Below are 21758 nucleotides of genomic sequence, written 5' to 3'. Positions count from 1 at the left end.
GTATTTAGAAATTTGCTCTTCCTTTTTAGTGCAGTCAGAGGAGGAGGTCTCCCCAGACAGCAAGCCAGAATCTTTAGCCAGGTTCTTTCAATATTAACCTGAGCCCAAATAAGTAATAAGTAATGTACAATGTAGTATATTAACCATTTATTGTAAATTTGCCTTAATAATTTAAAAACAAAACAAAAAACAAGTATCTAAAAATCCCTTGCCTTCTGGAATGTTCAGCTTTTATTCTCCTTACTCTTGGGATGTCACCATTACACCACTTCTTCCACTTTTATAGTCTTCCAGCCTAGATAGGCCTTAATTTCTAATGTAAAAACAAACAAACACAAAAAATCTATGAAGAAACGTTTTTTAATATAAGAAGCAAAAATTAAAGAGGTCCTGGGCCCAATTATTTTTCCTTTGCAGGTCACCTTTAAGGCGGTTATAGTGCAACTTGGAGCTGATGCCAGCAAGAGATTGACCTGAATGAGAATCCTGTACTTCATTCATTTTAATCTCTTCCTGGCTTGCCAGAACAGAGCGTGCAGGATAATGAGGGGATGAAATATTGTGTATGTTCACATATATACGCTTGCACACAGACTTCTCCTAGTGCAACTGTAATCAGAGCCAGCTCAGCATCATGGTTTACTATCTGGGGGGTTTCTTAACTTATCCCATGGCTTATTAAGATTGTTCCAGACCTCCTTGCCTTAGGGATGGTATCAAGATTTTTTTATGTTCTATCACTTTGGAATTGTCAGTCCTTACAGCATCTCTCCAAACAGCACCTACATACTATTGGTATTAGAAGTTATAGTGTACCTAATAGATTTTAAAAAATAAAACAACACAACAGGTAAATACTGGGCAAAGGAAAAATGGTACAGAAAACATTGCGAAGAAAGAAATCACAAAACAAGAGAAGACACAAAAAATCAAAGGAAGAATACAGCAAGAATAATAAGCAAGACAGAATTTTAAAAATTGACACATTATAATTCAGTCCAAATATTGGATTGAAGAAGTACACAGTAGTTTGGGGTGCCAACCTCACCCGAGTTTCCCTACAGTCAGACAATTAGTGTTTATGGAATATATTATGAATTATAAACATTTAGGCCATGATTCAGGAAAGCATCTCTGTTGAGGACAGCACTTAAGATGTCCTGAATAGGGCTAGACTTAAGCATGTGCTTTAGTGTTTTCCTGAATCAGGGCCTTACATACTCTAAATATATGTAGTGCTGGCCAATCTGTACCAAACATCAAACAGATAACGGGTCCCTGTCCTCGAATTTCTCAGCTTGACATTGAAATTGAAATTTCAAGCTTGAAAGCTTGAATTTCTCAGTGCTGCAATTGCATGCATATCCCTGACATCACCTCCGTGAATGGAGAGTGGCACCACATTTGAGGAGTTTGGATCAATTTTATGATAGATGCTATATGATCAAAATGTCTTGCAGCATCTCTCAGGATTGGAAGAACGGGTCGTGGTTGCTTCTCCTTGAAAGTAAGGTTTGGATTTTTTTTGTTTTTTTATGTCCGTAGATGCTAGTTCCATTTAGCAATTGGGTGAAACTTTGGAGCTTTTAAATTGTTGGCACCCTTCTCTTGTATAACCTAGGGACTGTGAGAGCACTCTTTCTGAGATCAGATTGTAGTCAGTTGTCCTTATCTCGCCCAAGCAGAAATATTTTTGCTGAAATTATCATTAAATAGGTGGGTTTTTACAATTAAATCTGAAAAGCAAGGTTGTAGCACAAACCACAGCCTAAGGAAAGCCACAAACATTATACTGTTTGACTCATTTGTAAATGCTTCTCTAAACTGAGAGCACAAACACTAGACCTAAAGAAGTTATCTGCTGCTCCTTGGGACCATCCTGTGCTGTTTTCACTGTCATATTTACAGATAGGGAAACCCAGGCAGGTGGAGGTGAAGTGACTGCCTCAGGTCACCTATCAGGCCAGTGGTGTAGCCGGGACTAGAAGCTAGCCTCCTGAGTCCTAGCGTAGGGACTTAGTTCCAGGATGCAGCGTGGCCCTAATGACTATCTAGTGCTGCTGCCAGGCTCAGCATTGCTTTAGTGGTGACACTCTGGATAGGGAAAGTCAGAGCACCACGCTTGATTTTAGTTTTCACAATTACTGACAATCTCAGTGGTCCAAGTCATTAATTTCTGACAGCTGTTGCCTTTTACTTGCTGATCACCTGCACCAGTGAATACCACAAGCTGATTAGCCACTTTCTGAAGTATTTTTAAAAATTTGTTCTTTACCTGCCACTTGCTACATATATTTTTGTCTCTTGTTTTAGTTTAAAAACTGGGAAAAAACACCATACTTTCCTTGTGCTGGAAGATCCTCTTTTCACTTTACCCTTTTGGAGAAGTTTATCCAATTATTGCAGTTGGGTGTGGTACAGCATGACTGCTGAGTTGAGACCACTTGGTGCAGTCAGTTACAACTGGGACAGGTGAATCAGGTCAGATAAATAAGACTCACTCCCTCTTCTGCCCAAACTTTTGCTCCAAGCTCAAACAAGAACCAAAGTTTTTTGTACGTTTAGGAAAAATTTGGTTAACTCTTTCCTTTGTCTTGCATAATGACAGGTTTCAGAGTAGCAGCCGTGTTAGTCTGTATCCGCAAAAAGAAAAGGAGTACTTGTGGCCCCTTAGAGACTAACACATTTATTTGAGCATAAGCTTTCATGAGCTACAGCTCACTTCATGGCATGCATCCGATGAAGTGAGCTGTAGCTCACGAAAGCTTATGCTCAAATAAATGTGTTAGTCTCTAAGCCGCAAGTACTCCTTTTCTCTTTCCTTTGTGTTTGTTTGTGCTTCTCGGTTCCAGCCAAGACAAAAAACTAAAGGCTGAAATACTGCATGAAAAGTTGTTTTCTTGGTATTTGGGATCTAGTTAGTTGTAGGACAATACCAGCAATCTCAGGAGCCTGTTCTTGTGAGCTTTCTGACTCAATTTACAGCCCCAAAAGGTTTAACTAGTGGCGGTTGTTAGTCATTTGTTCTGCAAAACTGTATGAAGGCTGTAATTGAATCAGGGACCCCGATATGCTAGGGCCTGTACAGAAATAATATTGCCATCTCTGGGCCTTCAAAAATAATGAGTCAGGTTCCCAAAAATCATGAGATTGCCTTGAAAATCAGGAGATGTTTTTAAAAAAATAATAAAACTTCCCCTGTGGTTGTTAAGTCTTTAGAGTACGCTGGGGTCACATTTTCAAGCTTTTCTCTGCAACTAGGAGGGTCACTAACTTATTTTTATTTTATAACAAAAAATGAGTTTCTCACTTAATCACTTATCTCCAGGAGTTAGAGCTTTAAGAAAAACAGCAGTTCTCATGTTGGCCGCCATCTCAGCACCAATGCTGGGCCATAAAGATGTTACCAGTTGATGGCTATTTGGTGTCAAATATGAAATAAGTTGGATCTCAGCCATGCAAAACAGTTATAGCAAGGCTGAGAAGATGCAGCATTGTCTTACTTGTTGTGCTCCTAACTGCTTTACTTTGAAAAAGGGAACAGCCACAATATTTCACTTCAATTTGCCTCATCTATTGAAATGGAAAGATAGATTAAGGCACGGCTGCTTACATACCCTTACCAAGACAATTCCCCCTGGGAATTAAAATTCACTGTTCCAGATGTGTTGTGTGCTTTGGTTCAACACTGGATTTACCAAAGTGAATCACACCATTGATCTATCATCAAGTTTTGTATCGTGCTTCCAGAAGTGGCCAATATACACTTGACACTTTATGGGGCAGGAGAGCAAGGTGGTTTCCCCTCCTTCCCCCAGTTGTGTAATGTCAACCCTGGGAGATGGCAGGGGGAATTCCTTCCTGTAAGTGATCATCTGATGCTCTGAATCATGAGTTTTGATAACTATCTTTAACATACTGACAACCCATATGTTTTCATGACGTTCTGATTAGAACTTATTTTTAAAATAAAATGGATCTTCACTTTTTAAAATCACTCTCAGTAGATGATGTAACAATCCCAGTATTTGTTCAATGTATTTTCATTGTGGAGTGTGCAGCATATGTTGAACACTGCAAACTTAACATGACATGATACCTAATCTTTTCTGTTGGCAGATTTCTACAGCCTTTGAGTTAGTAAACAACTGACAGGAAAAGACCAACAGTATGATAATGGTGCAATATAGTTTTTTTTCTGATAGTATGCTGCTTGACTTGGGGACAGATGTGGGAGAGGAGAAGAAAGAGGAACACTGATGAGTTGATTTAACTTGCAGAAGTTGCTATGCTACAGCGGAAACACAGTGCTGTGCAAACCATGACTCAGCAAATGTTCTTGACCTGGATAAATGACTCAGCAATCCACACCCAGGCAAAATTCAGAACAAACCCACTGCTTGGTTTGTTCAACAGATAATTATGTTATTTTCCGCTTCAAAATTACAATTTTAGCAGCTGCCCTGAGTCCCACTTCTGGCCACTAGCATTTATAACTAAAATAATTGTCTGCCAAGACAGCAGGGTTATTTCCCATTTCCTCAGTTTCAGGTTTGTTTAAAGATTTTTTTCACACTGATGTCATATACAACAAAGCAGATTGTTTTCTGGCAAAGTGTTTTGCCACCTTCACTTGATGGAGAAAGAATGGAGACAAGCATTCTGAAAATATGGCTGGTCACAATTTTAGAGTTTGTGTTTGGTCTTTGTGTCAATCTTGGCCAAGCAGAGATATTTTGCATAAGAAGGGGAGATCACGTAAAAGGGGATCTTTCAACACCAGTTCCTGGAATTAGAACTCTTGGAATAGAAGAGCAAGAGATATGACTAACTAATTACACTGTGGATCTTGGGGAAAAAAACAAACCGTACTGATGGGGAGCGTGACATGAATGTTGATCCATGCTAATTTAGCCAAGTCACTTCACCTCTCTGTCCCATCCCACTGTTTGTCTGTCACAGTGGAAACTCTTTGGGGAAGGAACTGTCTGTTAGTATGTTGTGTTTGATCAGCAGCTCTGCTCTCAATTGGGGCATCCAGGTGCAACTGTAAACAGTGTTGCCAACGTCACAATTAAATCCCATTCTCAACCTCTTAAATAGTCCTGTATTATCTATCTAGGTTTCTGTACTGCACTTATCTCTGTGGTATTCAATAACCTCCCCCCTCTCTTTTATAAGATAATATTTATGTGCCCCTCTTTTTATTAAAAAAAATCAGCTAATTGAATAATCTACAACATCTGGAAATTCTTCAGTAGTGGTTTATAATAAATAACTAGTCAGCAGCAGGGAACAATTTCTGCATCAATGTTTGGAATGTAATGGGCACTGATGGTTCAATGAAAGAATGTTACAACTGGAATAGCTGAGAGAACACCCTTTCCACATGTGTCAATTTTATTGATCTTTGATTGACCGTAAAGGGGGTGGGGGTGGAGACCTTGGGCCATATTCTGTTCTGAGTTACAGGATGTAGTCTGATGGGCCTGTCCACCAGCTTGGGGACAAAACAGTCAGCAATGCTGAACGCTGTTTTAGCCTTCAGCGCAGGCTCTTTTATTCTTCTGCCACACAAAGAAAAAATATTGAAAAGTAACAAAAATGATAGACCTGGACAGGCACTGCAGCGTCCTCTACCCCCCACAGCTCCAGGGTCACAGCTCTTCTTTAGCCTCAAGCGACCACAGTCACACCTACCCTGGTGCAGTCTTCCACAGCTGCTCAGGAAAGGGTTTCTCTTTTCTAGCACACCCTGCTTCCCCTTCCCCCATTACAAAATCTGGGTCCTTAATTATACCTTCCAGCTGGGAATCAGCATCAATCATTAGCTGCTGTTTAGCTGGACCAGCTGGTTCCCAATGCCTGCTTGTTATGCTTCTCCTTAGGCCAGGGCTTGCTGCTCCCTGGTTCTGCAGGCCCTTAAAGGGGCAGAGCTTCTTGCTACACTGTGTTGCTAAATCACAGAAACTTCTCTGAAGTCAAAAGTCTCCTGTGGGATCTTGGCCAAGTCATTTAGGACTAGAAGTGGGCAGGGAATGGGGAGAAAAATAATGAAAATTTCTCAACTCTCTCTACTTAGGGCATTATTTTCATCCTGATCTTAACTAGGCCTTGGCTGCAGCTTAGGTCTCTTAACCATCTAAGGCTTCATTTACACATGAAAAGTTGTGCTGTTTTAACAACATCCGTATAGTTAAAGGAGTACGACCTCCCCCTCCCCCCAGGATTCCTAGCATACAGTAGAGCAGCCTTTGATTTGCTGTACTTTATGCTGGCTGCTGAATTCTGATGCCTCCTGAGTCCTAAGGGCTGTTCTAGCAGTCGAGGATCATTGTGGTATAGGAATACTCTGATCAGGCCTGCTTACCTCTCGCCATGCCTCTGACGCAGGGGTGGGTGGTGTCAGCCCTGCCTGGTTAGGGGATTCTCCTATCCAGGGTAATCTTCTAGTCTCTAGGGATGCCAAGTTCATTTGTGTAACTAATTTCCATGAAGGCACTAGCAGGGAACTGTGCCTGAGTTCCCCAATAAGATTGTGTCTGTCCTTTGCTCAGTAGCATGAGTTGGGGAAAGCTGCTTGAATCCTCTTCTCCCTTGTGCATCCTTCTCGGTTGAGCACAAGTGAGCCCAGGAAAGACTTTGGTATTGCAAAACCTTGATCCATCAGGTTTTTGTTTTGCTGAGTTAGAGCTGATTCAAATCTGGCTTCCACTTTCTCTGAATGCCAAAGTTTGCAAGGAATGAAGTAGATAAATAGTTCCAGTTTTGGACATGCACCATTTGTCAGGCTAGAAAACCAGCCTTGTAACCGGTTTGTCAGGTATGGAATGTGTATTTGATAATAACTGAGTAGTATACTCAAGCATCAGGTAAATAATAGCAAATATAGGAGTGAATATCATATAAAAGACTAGGGGTAGGATATACAAGGGAGGATGGACAAACATGGGCTTGCTGAGGTTTTTTGCAAGATGCTGTTGGCCAGATTTGGGTTTTTACAAACCACGTGCAGTTTGGTGCAAGGTCCAGTTTATCCCAATGTTTGAGGGAAGGAGTTCCTGGATAACACCAAGTAGGAGTTGTCTGTTTCATCATCAGAAGATAGTGACTCATGAACAGTGTCTTGGCTGAAGTGGAGAAGCTCAGTTTTCTTGGACTGTTCGCACTAGTTCAGCATATTCCTCTTGCCAAAGATAAGAGCAGGTGGCATCCAACTTCTTCACTCTTGGGTAGTTGGATGGAAATAGAGGGTGACATCCTAGGCTCTACAAGAGCACAAATGAGAGGTAGAGCAGTGCATTGTTGCTTCTTCAGTAATATGTATGTTCTGACATCTTGGTTAGTAGAGTGCTTGTAGTACATATATAGCCAAAGCTAATGACCTAATATAGGAATTAAGACTTCAGGATTGGGCTCTTACTTAGTTTTCATTCAGTCAGAATTCTGTGCTTCATTCAAGAATGCTTAAAACCTGACTAAGGTCTTTGGAATTTGACTCGCAATGCACAAAAAAGGAGATGCCACCAGAGGAGAGAATATCCCCCAGGCATATTTGCAGGCTGTGCAAAAACTACTCTAAGGTCTCATCCCATTCTTCATGGGATGTGTTGGAATGAATGGGGGAACAGATGGCCATTTATGTAGCAATTTCAAAGTAGTCAAAACATTGTCTTCCTACAGTATGATCATTTGCCAAGAAAAAGGAAGGACAGGTTCAATAATGCATGTATGCCTACCAGTATACCACTTGTATCATAATCCATGAGCAACCCCCAGCTACACATACCAGGCAACACAGATTAACAAACAGATTAATGCTTTAGCACCATCGAGCAAGTATGTGGCAGGCAACATCTTCTGAAATGTGCCTAAAATAGCTGGGGGTGGGATATTGTATATTTCCTCAAGTTCAGCCTGATTTATCTCATAGTCCAAGAGAAAGGGGCTAATCTAGTTATTTTCCGCTGATCCCTCTCTACCATCAGATTTGCTCAGACCTCTCATTCTGGCATGATCGTTATTGCTGGACAAACAAATAACTTGTGCAGAAATTTTGTATAGTGAATTCCAAAGATTTTGTATGTATTTTCTGGGATACCACAGGTCTTTTCCTTTTGCCCATCATTAGCTATGATCATTTTGACATATCCCAGGCACATCTCTATTTGCATATTTTCAGATCACTGAGCTAGATGACAGAATGTCTCACTTATGCCTGTCTGATGCCTTTCACCTTTGGGGCATATGCTTTTCTCTGCCGGGCAGGTATGCTGGTACATAGCAGAGCCCAAAATTTGGTCCAGAGAGAGGAAGAAGTGAAGGTGGCCAGAGTTGCTTAGAATTTCTCTAACGGGAGATCATTTGTATATATTTAAGAAGCAAAGCAATCTTTTTTGTTTTTCCATTTCAAAATTTAATTTATAATGACCCAAAAGTGCATGATGTTGAGTTAATGGAACATTGAACTTGAAATTCAAGTTTCAGTCAAAACTAGGGGCACAAATCAGCCTTTTGTCTGAGGCAGGATGCAGAGGAGCCAGGCTGCAGACTGGGGAGGACAGTCCAGAGCATTAGCTTCTGAAAGGGTGAAGTGTGCACAGTTCTGGCCATTGTGAAGTGGGGTGGGGCATGGCACCAGCCTTGTGTTGGCCCCTTTCAGACAGCTATAGCTAGAGCAAAGCCTGCACTTTCTAGCTACCTTGTGCCTGGCCCATGCACTGCATTGGAAGGGGGAAATCTCTTTGCATAGCTATCAAGGGGTTGGCTGAAACTAGCTCTAATTTAGACCCTATGTGTCAGCTGTATAATTTTTTAAAAGCTGACTGTTTTCAAGGTCTCAGACATTGTTCTGTCACTGTTTTACCTTTACCCTATATAAACTGGTGTAGACATCACATTCCTGTGAGACTAGTCCAGTGTTCGAAAGCTGCCCTTCCTACAATATCTCTTGCATGAACCATGCAATGGCTGTGCTTTACAAAGGAGTAGTGCTTAATTTTTAAAGTTGTTCCTTTGACAGGAACATTTTCTCGGTGCAGGGGAGAGAAATTGTGGTGTTCAGAGACAGCAATATTTGCTATGTGTGTAATGGGAAAAGCATAAGGCTAAGCACTGGGCACTGCAACAGCTGTACAAGAGATAGCCTCAACCTCCTAATGTATGTCTCAGAGTCAGAGGGTTTAGCATGTTCACTCTGCCTAAACGATGGTCATTTTATTATACAGACTGAACCCAACATGAATGTATAAGCAGTGAGCAAAATTCATGTGTGATATAACCGTATTGACTGCAATGAGGATACACCTGGTATAAAATTGGCTTTGGGGGGAGTTATGTATGCTTATAGACTGCAGGATTGGACCCTAAGTGACCTGGCTGCTTTGCAGGCTTAGACTGTAGAATAATTTGATCTCAGATCTAACATACTGCAAAAATTTTGCAGTCCCCATATTGGAGGCACTTGACAGACAAGATATTGCCTTTCAGCGGTTAGTTGCAGGTGGTTATCTTGAAACTGTAACATATGTTATATGGCTTAGAAAGTTTTCAAGTACAAATTCTCAGTAATATTAATCAGTCAATCTGAGTCTACTTGCCATGTCTGGTTTATAAAACCAGAGAGCAATGCATCAAAACTGATGAAACAAGATGAGGCAAACATATTTTGTTTCTAGGATGGGAGAACATATTCAAACAGAAAGATCTTTAGCAAATAAAGGATAATATTTAATCTCTGGCAGTTCTAATTTTAAGAATATTTATTTTTGTGATTAACTAATTATTTTAATTTCATAATAATCCATTGTCAATATTAAAGGACAAAAGATAATAGTTATTGACAGTGAGATCAAAGTACATAAAGCATCAGTAACAGCAGCTTTATTCATCTTAGGAAAATGGGACAGAGGGGAATGGGACAGAATAGCAATACCGATTGGGTATAGGAAAATAGTGCAATACTGATTGAGTATAAGAAAAGTTTTGCTGTATTTTTATTATAAAAAAGTCTCAGAATGCATTTGAATAATATGCTAAATTTTACGGTTTAAATATAACTCTGCCGTTGTCCTGAACTTAAGGCCTGATCCTGAAAGGAGCAATACACATAATTCTCAGTGGGTGTCCCAGGTGCTCAGCAGTTTGTTAGGATCAGCCACTCTGCCCCCACAAGAAATATTTGCATGACTACCCCGACTGAGGAGACAAAAATTTATTTTACTTCCCTAGACATGTCTGGAAAACAATTCTGCCCTAACACCGTAAGTATTTATTTCTGGGAGATCTTCTTAGAAATCATTGCATTTAAATAATTCCATTCTCAGGATTGGCTTGCCTTGAACATTACTCACGTATGAAATTATGGTTCTGCCTTTTATGTTTTCTATCACCTGTAAGACACACATTGTAATAAGTTACTTGTTCAAATATAGGCGTATGGTATGATGGGTGCTGACGCAGCAATGTTTGATAATCCTCATTGTCTCAGACAGATGAGGAAAATATGACATATTAGCCAGGAGGAAGCTATTGATAAACTAGGAAGTTTAAAAAAAATGAATTTGTAGATTATTAGAGCTACTCTGCAAACAACAACGACAGGGCAGCTATAGATTGAAAGTGAAGGACTGGCTCTTATCTCATACCAGCTGCTACATATTTGATAAAGACATATGGGCTACTAGAGGGGCCTGTGTTCTGGCAGAGTAGTCAGGCTGGGTTTTTTTTATTTGAGACATTTTTACTGGAATCATGTAAAACAACTTGAAATAGGGGGTTGAAAATTCTCAAATAGACAAGGGACAGATTTTCAAAAAGCTAGGAGCACAAATGTGTATGTAAAAATATCTGCTGTGCCTTTTTATGCAACTAGCATGCTTGCATGTGCATTCTGAGTGTTTTGGTCTGCTCGTGCTAATTGAGCAGCTGGGCACTGATGCCAGGCAAAGCTGCCATAGCCAGCTCTAGAAATGCCACTTGCTCCAGGCCCGTCAGTGTACATGCATACCTAACCTGAGGTGGCTCAAAGTTCCTTTGGAATCGGAGGGGAGCAAGAGGTGTAAAAGTGTGCAGCTCTCATATGATCCAGGATCAGGCCCATCATATATATTCAGTGTACTCACTAATGTGCTGATTTTTTTTTGGATGAACAAAATATTACAGTGACTTCTCACTCGTATGCTCCTTCAGCCTTTTATTTATTAAAAATAAATGATCAGATAGCATTATCTGCCTCTATTGACCTCTCTCTGCTATTTGAATAATGTCACATAAAGAGTTTCAGTGATGCCAAAATTCCAGGTGGCTCTGTCTCATTGAAACTGAGAATACAGCAACACTTGAGTAAATCTGGGAGAGAGACATTGCCAAGTGCCAGCTGTCAATAAAGAACAAAGAATCATTTGTTGTTTCCACTAGATAGGTACCTCCATTACAACTGGCATCCCATTAGCAATCTTAGCAGCCAAGTCAGGGTCTGAATGGGAATAGAGCCTCAACAATCCCCTCACATCTAATGAGGCTTGCTCCAGAGCAGAGCTGAGGAAGACTGAGGCAGGTGGGGCGGTGGGAAATAATTCAATTAGTAGCACAACAAATAAATATTACAATTGACTATGCTCCCAGCCTGCTTTGGGTGGGTCCATACCAATTTCTAGCACCAAATTCTGTTCTCAGTAACACCAGTGGAAATCAAGAGCAACTCTGTTGGCTTCAGCATGAGTATTCCTGATTTATACCTCTACTGCCCCCTTGGAGCTTAGAGGAAATCCCTGCCTGGCCTTCTGCAGAGGATCCCTGGCAGTGGAACCTGTGCAGTTTTATTGAACAAAGGAAGTCAGAGTTTGGAGAGCTGTGCAAGGGGTGCACACATCTCACACAGGACCCTGGTATGTGGGCTCCTGGCAAAGCTGTCCACAGTGGTTGATGAGGACAGGCTGAGACAAAGGATCTGCCATTGTACGGAACCTGAGCTTCTCCACGATGGTAACAGTCCATAAGAAGGATCCTTTCTCTCCTTGCTTGCTTCGGTCCAGACAGCTACTCAAGCTGGATAATTGCAGAAGGATTTTAATCCATTTTAGACAATAATAATTTTAAAAGGATGCATCTACCTAAATTCACTTGAGGAATTGTCACTTCTTGCAATAATAATTAAATGACCCTTATTAATATAGTTAACATTGCTTAAGAGCCAACACGAGTATATGGAGTGAACTGTAAATGCTCAAAGCCAAAAATGCAAATTCTGTATCCATTTCCTCTTCATTGTTAATGCCAAGTCCTCTCCCGCTGTACTGTGTGAACTCCTTCCATGCAACTTTTTGACTGCTCTCTTCTTCATTTCTTCCTCTTATGCTTTTAGAAAATAAAAAACTCTTTTGAGGTTCTCTCTATGTTCCCATTCTTTTCACGCTCTCATTCGCCTTCTGATACTAGTCAAGCCTTGAGCTTATCTCTCATAAGTCAAATGTAAAAAGTTAGTAAGACCCTGTGATGGATTGCACCAGGCCTGAGGCTCCCTGCTGGAAGCCTCATGGTCCTACCACACCCTGACCTAGAAAGGAGCGATGAAGGTGAGGCCTCCAAGTGGCCTAGACAATGATTGCCAGTCTGGGAAAGGCTGCAAGGAAACAGCCAATACAGGCCCAGCAGGAAAGGAATTGCAGTACCTGAGCAGAGTCAGTTGCTGCTTGGAGCCAGAGAAGTGAGGTTGGTGTTCCTAGCTGACTGAAGGGACAGCAGTACCACTGGAGAGCAGTTGATGGCTGGGACTCGGGGAGTGAGAAGGAGATCCTGGCTGCTGCTGGGACTGAGGATAGAAGAACCCTACAATAAAGGTGAAGCAGAAGGTGAAGGTGCTTGAGCCTGTGGGAAGTGGCCCTGGGAATCATAGCTGCATTGAGATCAGTTAAAAGGGACGCAGCAGGTAGCTGCTCTTTGTAGGGTTCCTGTGCTGGGACCTGGACTAGTGGGTGGGCCTGAGTCACACCACCCCCACTGGCCACAGGTGGAGAGGGAGGGAGTTGAGGAGGTAGTTGAACCAGGCCCAGAGGGGGGACTGAAGACTCCCAATTGGACAGGAACATTGAACTGTAATATACCCTGGAAGGGGACCTGAACTGTTTAGCGACTCAGCTGGAGAGCTGGGACCAGAGAGGGCAAAGACATTGTCTTTAGGGAGGGAGCCCTGGGGACACAGCCCCTCACCAGAGCTGGGACTGTTTAAAGACTGCAGACTGAGACTTTGCCATTGAATTGCTTATCCCAGAAGGGGTTTTATTTTGTTGAAAGCCCACAGCCTGTGATTGTGGCTCGGCTGGATGGCTGAGTCACTGAAACCCACCTGAGAAACCACTAATAGGTCACCAAAACTGAGAGAAGTCAGACACACACCTGTCCCGAAGGGGGTGCTCGCGGGAGGTGAAGATACCCCATTACAATGACCTTTCCCTGGCTGAAACTTACCTTTTTGGCTCAGATGTAAAACTGAGGCCCCGCAATTACATCAACTTAAATGTCATTGAGTTGGTGTGCATGAGTGTAACTCAAGCCTGGTATACAGACAAAGTTGTACAAGTTTCCTGACAACCTTGTCTACACACTACTATTTACTTTTCTCTAAATTTGGGCCCTTGTGTTATATTTACATGCCCAATAGCCACAAAAGATTTGCCAAGACTTAAAAAAGCGTGATTTTTGGCATGTCTTTTATCTAATATTTTACTCTTCTGCCCATAAGTATCAGGGAATTGTATAGAGAACTTAAGCTGCAATTCCATAATTGAGTAGCAAGGAATGAAAATTTACCATCTTTATTAATTAATAAGTAGCAATAATTACCATTTGTGCAATAATTAGAGTATATTAGGTATATAGAGAGGTTTTATATACACACACACACACACACACACACACACACACACACACACACACACTCACTCACTCAAAACAACACATTGGGCCAAATCCTGAAGTGGTGTAAGAATCTATATAGACTAGATTGTAAGTGTTTACTCAGTTCTCACTCAGACAAAACCCCGTGTGAGCTTAACCCTCAGAGATGCTGAGGCCCAGATTTTTAAAGATATTTAGGCATTGCTTAGTTCACCATAGCAAGGTGAACGCATTTTAAAAAGCAACTGAGGCACTAAGGCCTAAAACCTAGGTCAATCAAATCCATTCCTGAAATTCATTTGCTTGTTTATATGTGATTCAGTTAACTTTAATTGTAGCAGATTTTTCTGATTTACCATATAAAATACCATAAACCTGTGAGCAACTACTCCATTTCAATTAACAGCCGATTGCATCTATTTGTAGGGCCGGCTCCAGCGTTTTTGCCGCCAGAAGCAGCAAAAAAAAAAAAATAACTCGCCGCCGAACGGGGCGGCGGAATCCTGCCTGCCTAACATGGAGGCGGAGTGATGGTGTGGCCGCCGAATTGAAAAGAGTCGCGTCTCCGCCGCCAAATTGCCACTGAGCACAAAATGCGCTGTGACTGAGCGACTGCGGATTGCCGCCCCAGAGCCCCACATCCTGCCGCCCCTTTACATTTGCCGCCCCAGGCACCTGCTTGGTTCGCTGGTGCCTGGAGCCGACCCTGTCTATTTGTTACTTGTAGTTGTTTTCTTACATATAAATATACTCATACTGAAATACTGAGGACAATAATATACCAATGGAGTTTGTAAGCCAGATTTTAACAAGCTGTGTATGTCAGATATGATAACAGAGTGACAGTAAGCAGTGGTGTAATCAGTGTAATAGCTAGCCACAGCCTTAAAACCAAAATACAGCTAATTCAGAATTCATTCATGACTTCTTAGAACAAAACCTCTTATGCTAAGAAGATGCTGTGTGGGAATATTTGGATGTTTATTTGTCGCCATTGTCATTTTGTCTTCCAAAACTGTCACGTATACCAGATCACTTTGAGCATAAGTGGTGTTTGATAAAACACGTTTCCAACTAAGGCTGCCGAAGATAGAACAAGAAATTATTTTCAGTTGTCGTCATCGTAAGTCCCAAAGGTCATGGCCTCCTTGCAAAGTGAGCACCATCCAGATTGATCTCTGGCAAGGTGCTCAAAGTGATCTGGTTTTATTTTCTGTGTATACCATCACTGGTGATCTTGTTGCACCACTGAAGTTTTTGGTGCCCACGGGATCACTGGCCAGGTAGCAGCATTCCTTGGTACTCAGGCTTCATAATCTGGGGGTCTTCCAGTCTAATAATAGGTCCCCCAAAGCTGCCAAAACCAAACCAGTGCTGATGGTGGCGACTGCTGGGTTCAGCTTCCAATATCTTCATTGCTGATCTTGATATGAAACAGCTGACAAAGTCCACTCCAGGGGTTCGTTGATGTCATGAGAATATTTAGGCTGAATCTGGTTGATTGTCCTTGTAGCTGAAACGTTCACGTGTTTCTTAGCCAATGAGGTGAAAATGACCAATGAAATCTTGGTAAAAGAGCTATTCCAGTAACCTGTAGACTGGTGGCACAAACAGATACATAAACAATAAGCACAGGCTACCTGTATCTCTTCTCCCACTCTCTTTCTCTCAGCCCTGGCTGCTGCTTATGTTTCTCAAGTGAACGAGACAATATTTATCTAAGGTCTTTCCTATTCAATGTATATCAAGGCCTTTTAAACACCCTGACCATGCAAAAATTCACATGCAAAACTTGGCACATATGAGTACTCCTATTGAATTCCATGTGACTACTCATGCAGGTAAAGCACATATGTAAGTGTTTTCAGTATTGGAGGCTAAGAGAATAAAAAATGTGCCAGCAGAACAAGCAAATATGGCAACTGTTATATATGCAACAATGGAGCTATTTTTAAGGGACAGAAAAAAGATTTTAAAAATAGCCTAGCCATGATCTGATTGTTTTTGTTGTTGTTGCCCCTTTTCCTTCCCCTGACCCTACCTTTTTATCATCTTAATGCATGGTATTATGTCTAAACTTTGGAGCAGGGATTGTATATTGTATTTGATCTGTAAAGTGCCTGGCACGCTTTGGGTGCAATCTAAATAATAATCCTTAGGCTTTTAAAATGCACCATGGGAGTATTCCTTTCTGCAGCCACTAGAGATGAGCAAAAGGGGTTTTGGCTTAAAGTCTCATCTAACTGAGAAAACCCCACCAGTGAAGACCCTCCTTCCTTGAGTAGTGATCTGCATGTGAACACTGCTTATGAACCTACATTATGAGTGCAACCCAACCCCAGGACCCTTTCGCCCAAAGACAGGAGTGCTAATCCACTGCGACACCTATCATACCTTTGTTAATGTCATATGTTAATGTACCTTTTGGCATTCCTTACTATTAGGATTTGTAGGGAAGAGTGGGAAGCAGGGTGTTCCTTTATCTTGTAAGGCGAAGGAAGGCACCCACACTAATTTCTGGGCAGATATGGTACCATGGAGCAGCTTGCCCTATCAGTTAGGAAAAAATCTTGCTGTGCAACCTCACCGTCTCTATTTGCCTGTATCAGAAAAATTCCAGTTATACAGTCATTCAGGTTAAGTTATTCTTCCCTCGGGGCATATCATAATAATTAATAATATGCTGCTAAGGGAGGTTGCTGTGGGTGGTGATGGACTTGGGCTTGTACAGACTTCACACTAGGCCAATTCAGCCATCAGGCATTCCAGGATAAATCAGAAGTAGTTCCACTGAAGTCAACAGAGCTGCTCCAGGTTCCTGCTGGTATAACAGAGGGAGGAATCTGGCCCAGCGTCCGTAGTCATAACTCAGTCAATTCATAATCTTAGCTTCACTGATACCCACTGTATTACAAATCTTATCCCTCAACGTATCTGTTTTTTCTGCAAGCTGTATTATGTTGTTAATTGGTGGAGTATTTGGGGTAATTGACCCCCCCGTTAGCTCAATTTGTTTAAAAAATCAACAAAAAAGCCTTCATAGTTACTAAACAAAATAGATGTTCAGTGCCAGCATTTACAGTGTTTTCTATCTCCATTGGGAGTAATTATGAATGAGTTTAATCAAGTTAGGTATCAAATTGTTGCAGAACACGGATTAGCATGTTTAGTAAAGCAGTCATTTAAATGTAGAATTGCTGGTGTGGTAACCTCTTTTTGCATCCTAGCTAACAAAGAATTTGTAGGCAAGTGATTTACCTGCTGTAGATCTCTATTTGTCACATGCTGCTTGGCATGTTTTTAAGCAGGCAATTAATATTCACCAATGATTTTTTAAAAAGAACTTTCTGTTCTATTAATACTTTAGAAAGCAAAGCATTGATTAGCTAAAAATGTGCAAGGAAATTAGTTTTTTGGTTTTTTTATGTTCTATTTAACAGCACATGAAATGCCATCATTCAAATAGAGGCAAAACCTAATTTCTCATTTTCTAAAAGGTTTGCATTGATTCTTTCATTCTTTATGGGCGATCTGTAATTCCATTGTTGTTAGATTTCTCCTCACATCTGCAATGTACCATATTCCCTTTCTATCAGCCAACAATCTAGATAAATGCCAAATTCAGAGATGAAAGGAGAAGAGAAACAGTCTAACAGCTTTCTGTTATCACGCAGTGCAAAGTTTGCTTACCATTTAAAATGCTATGCAGCACAGATGTGATTACTTCAGAAATCAGGAACGTGAACTTTCTATTTCCTGTTGTACAAATGAAATAAAGAGACAGAATCACGGTGGTATGAAAAATAATTTTCACTGATTACACAATTGTTTTCGCATTCAATTAACAAAATAAAATGAGGTGGAAAAGAGTGTAAATTCACACTTGAAAGACATTTCGAAGCAGAAAATTTTGAAATAGAGCTTTAATTTTTGCATGCACATATTTGCAATCTAATAACTTATGTCTACAAATTTTGTACGCTATAATTTGTGTATATGGCTGACAGAATTTACATCCAGAAGTCTCATTTGCATGGGCAAACGGTGCACAAATGCTTCTTCCCATCTGCATTCTATGATTTTTGTGCATGAATAATCATGCATAAAAATGCACACACTGGTGCTTTGTGTGCACAAAGCTGCATGCATGGAAATGAGATCAGGAAAAGGCCCTTGGCAACACTGCCCTCACATTACAACAAACTTGTGTGATGAATGTGGTGTTATAGAATTACATGTATAAAAGGATGTGATCATTACAATGCAGACTAAGAGGAGGAATTTGGAGTAGTGTGTACAATGTTAGTACCTTTCATACTAACTAGAGATTCAGTAAGGAATACAATTCAGATATCTTGAGCCATCCTGAGATCACAGCCCCTGCTCTGCTGCTGGCTCTCAGTCTAGCAGGGTGTGGGGAATACATTTAGAAGCAGCATCTCCTGTCACTCTCTAGTAATCCCCTCTGGCTGTTGCAGGAAAGGCATTTGCAGCCTCCATAGGGAGCCTCATCCAGCCCTCCTCTGGTGGGAGACAGGTTCATTGTGAGTTAGGGCCTCAAAGGGAAAGAGGAAAGGACAGAGATTCTTAGGGCTCAGAGGACAATCCCCATCTTCCACTCACAAGAAAGCTCTTATATTGGTTTAAACCCGGTTTATATCTATTTAACTTGCATCAAGCCCAAAGGCACAGAGCTAAAACACAAGGTGGTCCAATATCTTGTGTTTTAGCTCTGTGCATTTCCCCGTTTTTCCCCTGCCCCAATCCCTTTGGGTTTGGTGCAAGTTAAATCGATATAAACCAGCATAGTAGTGTATACTGTCTTATATTTAATTCTGTGAAGTGCTTTGGAGTAGTTTGTATGGAAGATGATAAATTAAGTCCATAGTTAACTTATATATGATTTAAAAAACATAATATAAACCTTCAGGCGGCAAGTCAAGCACTAAATGCCTAGGGTAGGAAGAAACTTTCTGTAAGGGCAAGCTATTCCATAATTGGGTTGCATCTTCTCTGATGCATCTGATAGTGTCAATTCTCAGAGATTGGATGCTGGACTAAAGAACTGATCCACTATGGCAATTCCTATGTTCCTAACAAAAACTGTTGGATCTGTCTTGTCCATTGGGCTCTGCTAAGAAGTCTGCTATCAGTCTCTGTGCTGCCTTTCTTGCTACTAAGCCTTCCAGAGTTAGTTCAATCCCATTAATCCCCTGCCACATTGAATTAGCCAATAACACAATTATCATTGAATCAGAGGCTTTTCAAAAACCTTGAGGGGTTTTTATATTCTAGTATTTAGGGTTTCTAAGATATTGTAAATACCCAATAGACATATTTATGTCTTTAAAAAAACAGGTTCCCAGGAATTGCCTTAACCACAACAATGCACTGGATTTTGATGACACAGAAAAAGAAAACTGCGGAATATCAAAATATAACCACAATTTAAATATGTAATAACTCTGAATCTCCTCTTTTTTTTTTCTCAAGCAAGTTTTTCTAGTGTCTGCATGCAAAAGAATTCTAGACATGAATACAGGCGAATTCTAGACGTGATTTTAGAGAAACCTCCACATAAATATACTGCAGCTGTAAATTGTAACTAGGAGAAATAGTCCTTCAACATATTTAAAAGAAACTATTTTACTTTCTTACACGTGATACATTTATACATATCCAGAGCTACTCTATTAACTGCTAGGGTCAGACTAACAGAGTTAAAAACCTAAAGAGTTACTGTCTGATTCAAAGCCCATTGAACTCAATAGTAATTCTTAAAATGAATACTAGCATCAGATTGTGACATATTGTCTACTATATGCCTACGTAATTTTCTTGCACTTTGCAAAATAATACAAAGGCTGATGTGTAGAGTGGATCAATGCATATAATAATAATTTTTATGCAGTGTTTTTAATATTCAAAACACCTGATATAATGTTTAGCTCAGTGATATCATTTAATATTATTATTATATTATATTTCTATTGTGATGGCCAGTATTGTGCCTGTCCCAGTCGTGTACTAGGGCTCCATTTTACAAAGTGCTGTATATACATATAAACAAAAGATGGTTTCTGCCCCCAAAGAACTTACAAGCAAAATAAAAATGAATAAATAATTCCTTATATATCACAAAATAAGTGGAGTGATCAGATGTAGCTTGCAGAGAGGTTTAATATTTTACTTTTTGTTCCAAATTAAAGAACTTTAAATCAATTACGTGCAGAATGAAAATCTAGAAGGAACTCTGTACATGAATGATCAGAAATAATGTTCTTCTCTATTCTTAACTTTCCACATTACACATAGACCTTTATCTCATGTTGTGTACCTGGAAGTCACAGAGGGAGGGGGAATGTTCTATGGTGTAAGTTCATTTCACTAATCTACTGCAGTATGTTATCTTCTGGAGCTGAAACAAGAGTTTAGCCCACAAACGGCTTAGTCTTTGTGGTTAGAGTGATCTAATATCTGTAGTTCTTAGTCATTTTCTAAAATGTTTTTAAGGTTCTGTTTTTAATCCTCATTAGTTTGGACTCTCCCATGATTGTGTTCTCATTTATTGTTTGTAATGTGATTTCTAGAGATTGGTCCTCACCAAAATTCTGGTTCTGAACACATTCAAACGTTGCAGAAGTTTGGCTTCAAAGAAAGAACAGTGTTACACAAGAACAGGTTTGCTTGGTGAAATAGGCTGTGTCTACGCTAGGAGCACATTACTGCTACAGAAATACTGGTCTGCTATATCAACAAAGCGCTACAGTACAGGCATAGCGCTTATACTAGCAAAGCTTCATGTTTTACCAATATAGTAAAACCACCCCTCAATAAGGAAAACTAATGTATGTTTAGAGTGCAGTCCTAGGGTGTGATTGCAGCTCAAATAGACATACTTAAACTAGGCTCAGTCTAGCTAGCTCAGGTTCCGGAGTAGTGAAGCTATAGCAGTGCCCACTTTCATGTAGGCTAGCCATCCAGGCAATTACCCCAGGGTTCTGCCCACACTGAAGTCTGTATTGCCACAGCTTCACTGCTCCAGTACCTGAGACAACTAGATTAAAGCTCAGGTACCTCTACTCAAGCTGCAGTCACGCCCACTGATTGCAGACTGTGGTGGCAGACATCTGTAGCAAAGACGAAGCCCGGCTTTCTGTTTTTTAAGGAGTCCCTGAAAGCAGAGGTCTTAGTGTGGGTAGCAGCTCCTCCTTCCTTTTTCTGGCAATGGGGGTTTACAGCCCTGGGGAAAATAAGGGGTCTATGAATATGGTCAAGGATGTGGCTTCCCTGAGACTATCCCTTAAATTTGTAACCCAATGGAATGCTGTGATGGAGTGTCTAGACCCCACATATGGCAGCAGACACTAAAGAGTTAATGAAGAGATCAATCATTTCCCTGGCTGTGGCTAAATGTCTGGTTAGCAACAGCTGGGCAAAAAAGCTGTCACCCAGACAGAGCAGGGTAGGTAGCTGCTGGAGAGCCACTGGGGAGGATGTCTACAGCATTAGATATGGAAAGGAAGCTGCCCGGAGAGGCTAATTTTCTGGTAGAAGGTTCAGGGATGGTTGCTACACAGCAGATGCTTGCAAAGGCCATAGATAGGAAACAGTCTAATGGGGTAGTAGGAGACTTATGTGTGCAGTCTGCCTCACATAGGGCAACTGCACTGGGACCCAGAGAAAAGAGCGGGCCTGGGTGTCCCCATACCACCTTGATTCTGAAGGAGGGCAGACTGCTGAAGCCCCTGATCTGGGGTGGGGGGCGTGATCCTAATGTAAAACTACTGGACTTTATTTTGGTTCCTGTTTTGACTTCCTTTTGTCCTTCCCTGGTGAAGAAGGGAGAGAGGGATGTTGGA

The sequence above is a fragment of the Dermochelys coriacea genome, chromosome 5 (assembly GCF_009764565.3).
Source record: "Dermochelys coriacea isolate rDerCor1 chromosome 5, rDerCor1.pri.v4, whole genome shotgun sequence".
NCBI classification, from domain to species: domain Eukaryota; kingdom Metazoa; phylum Chordata; order Testudines; family Dermochelyidae; genus Dermochelys; species Dermochelys coriacea.
This window is presented reverse-complemented; position numbering follows the sequence as displayed.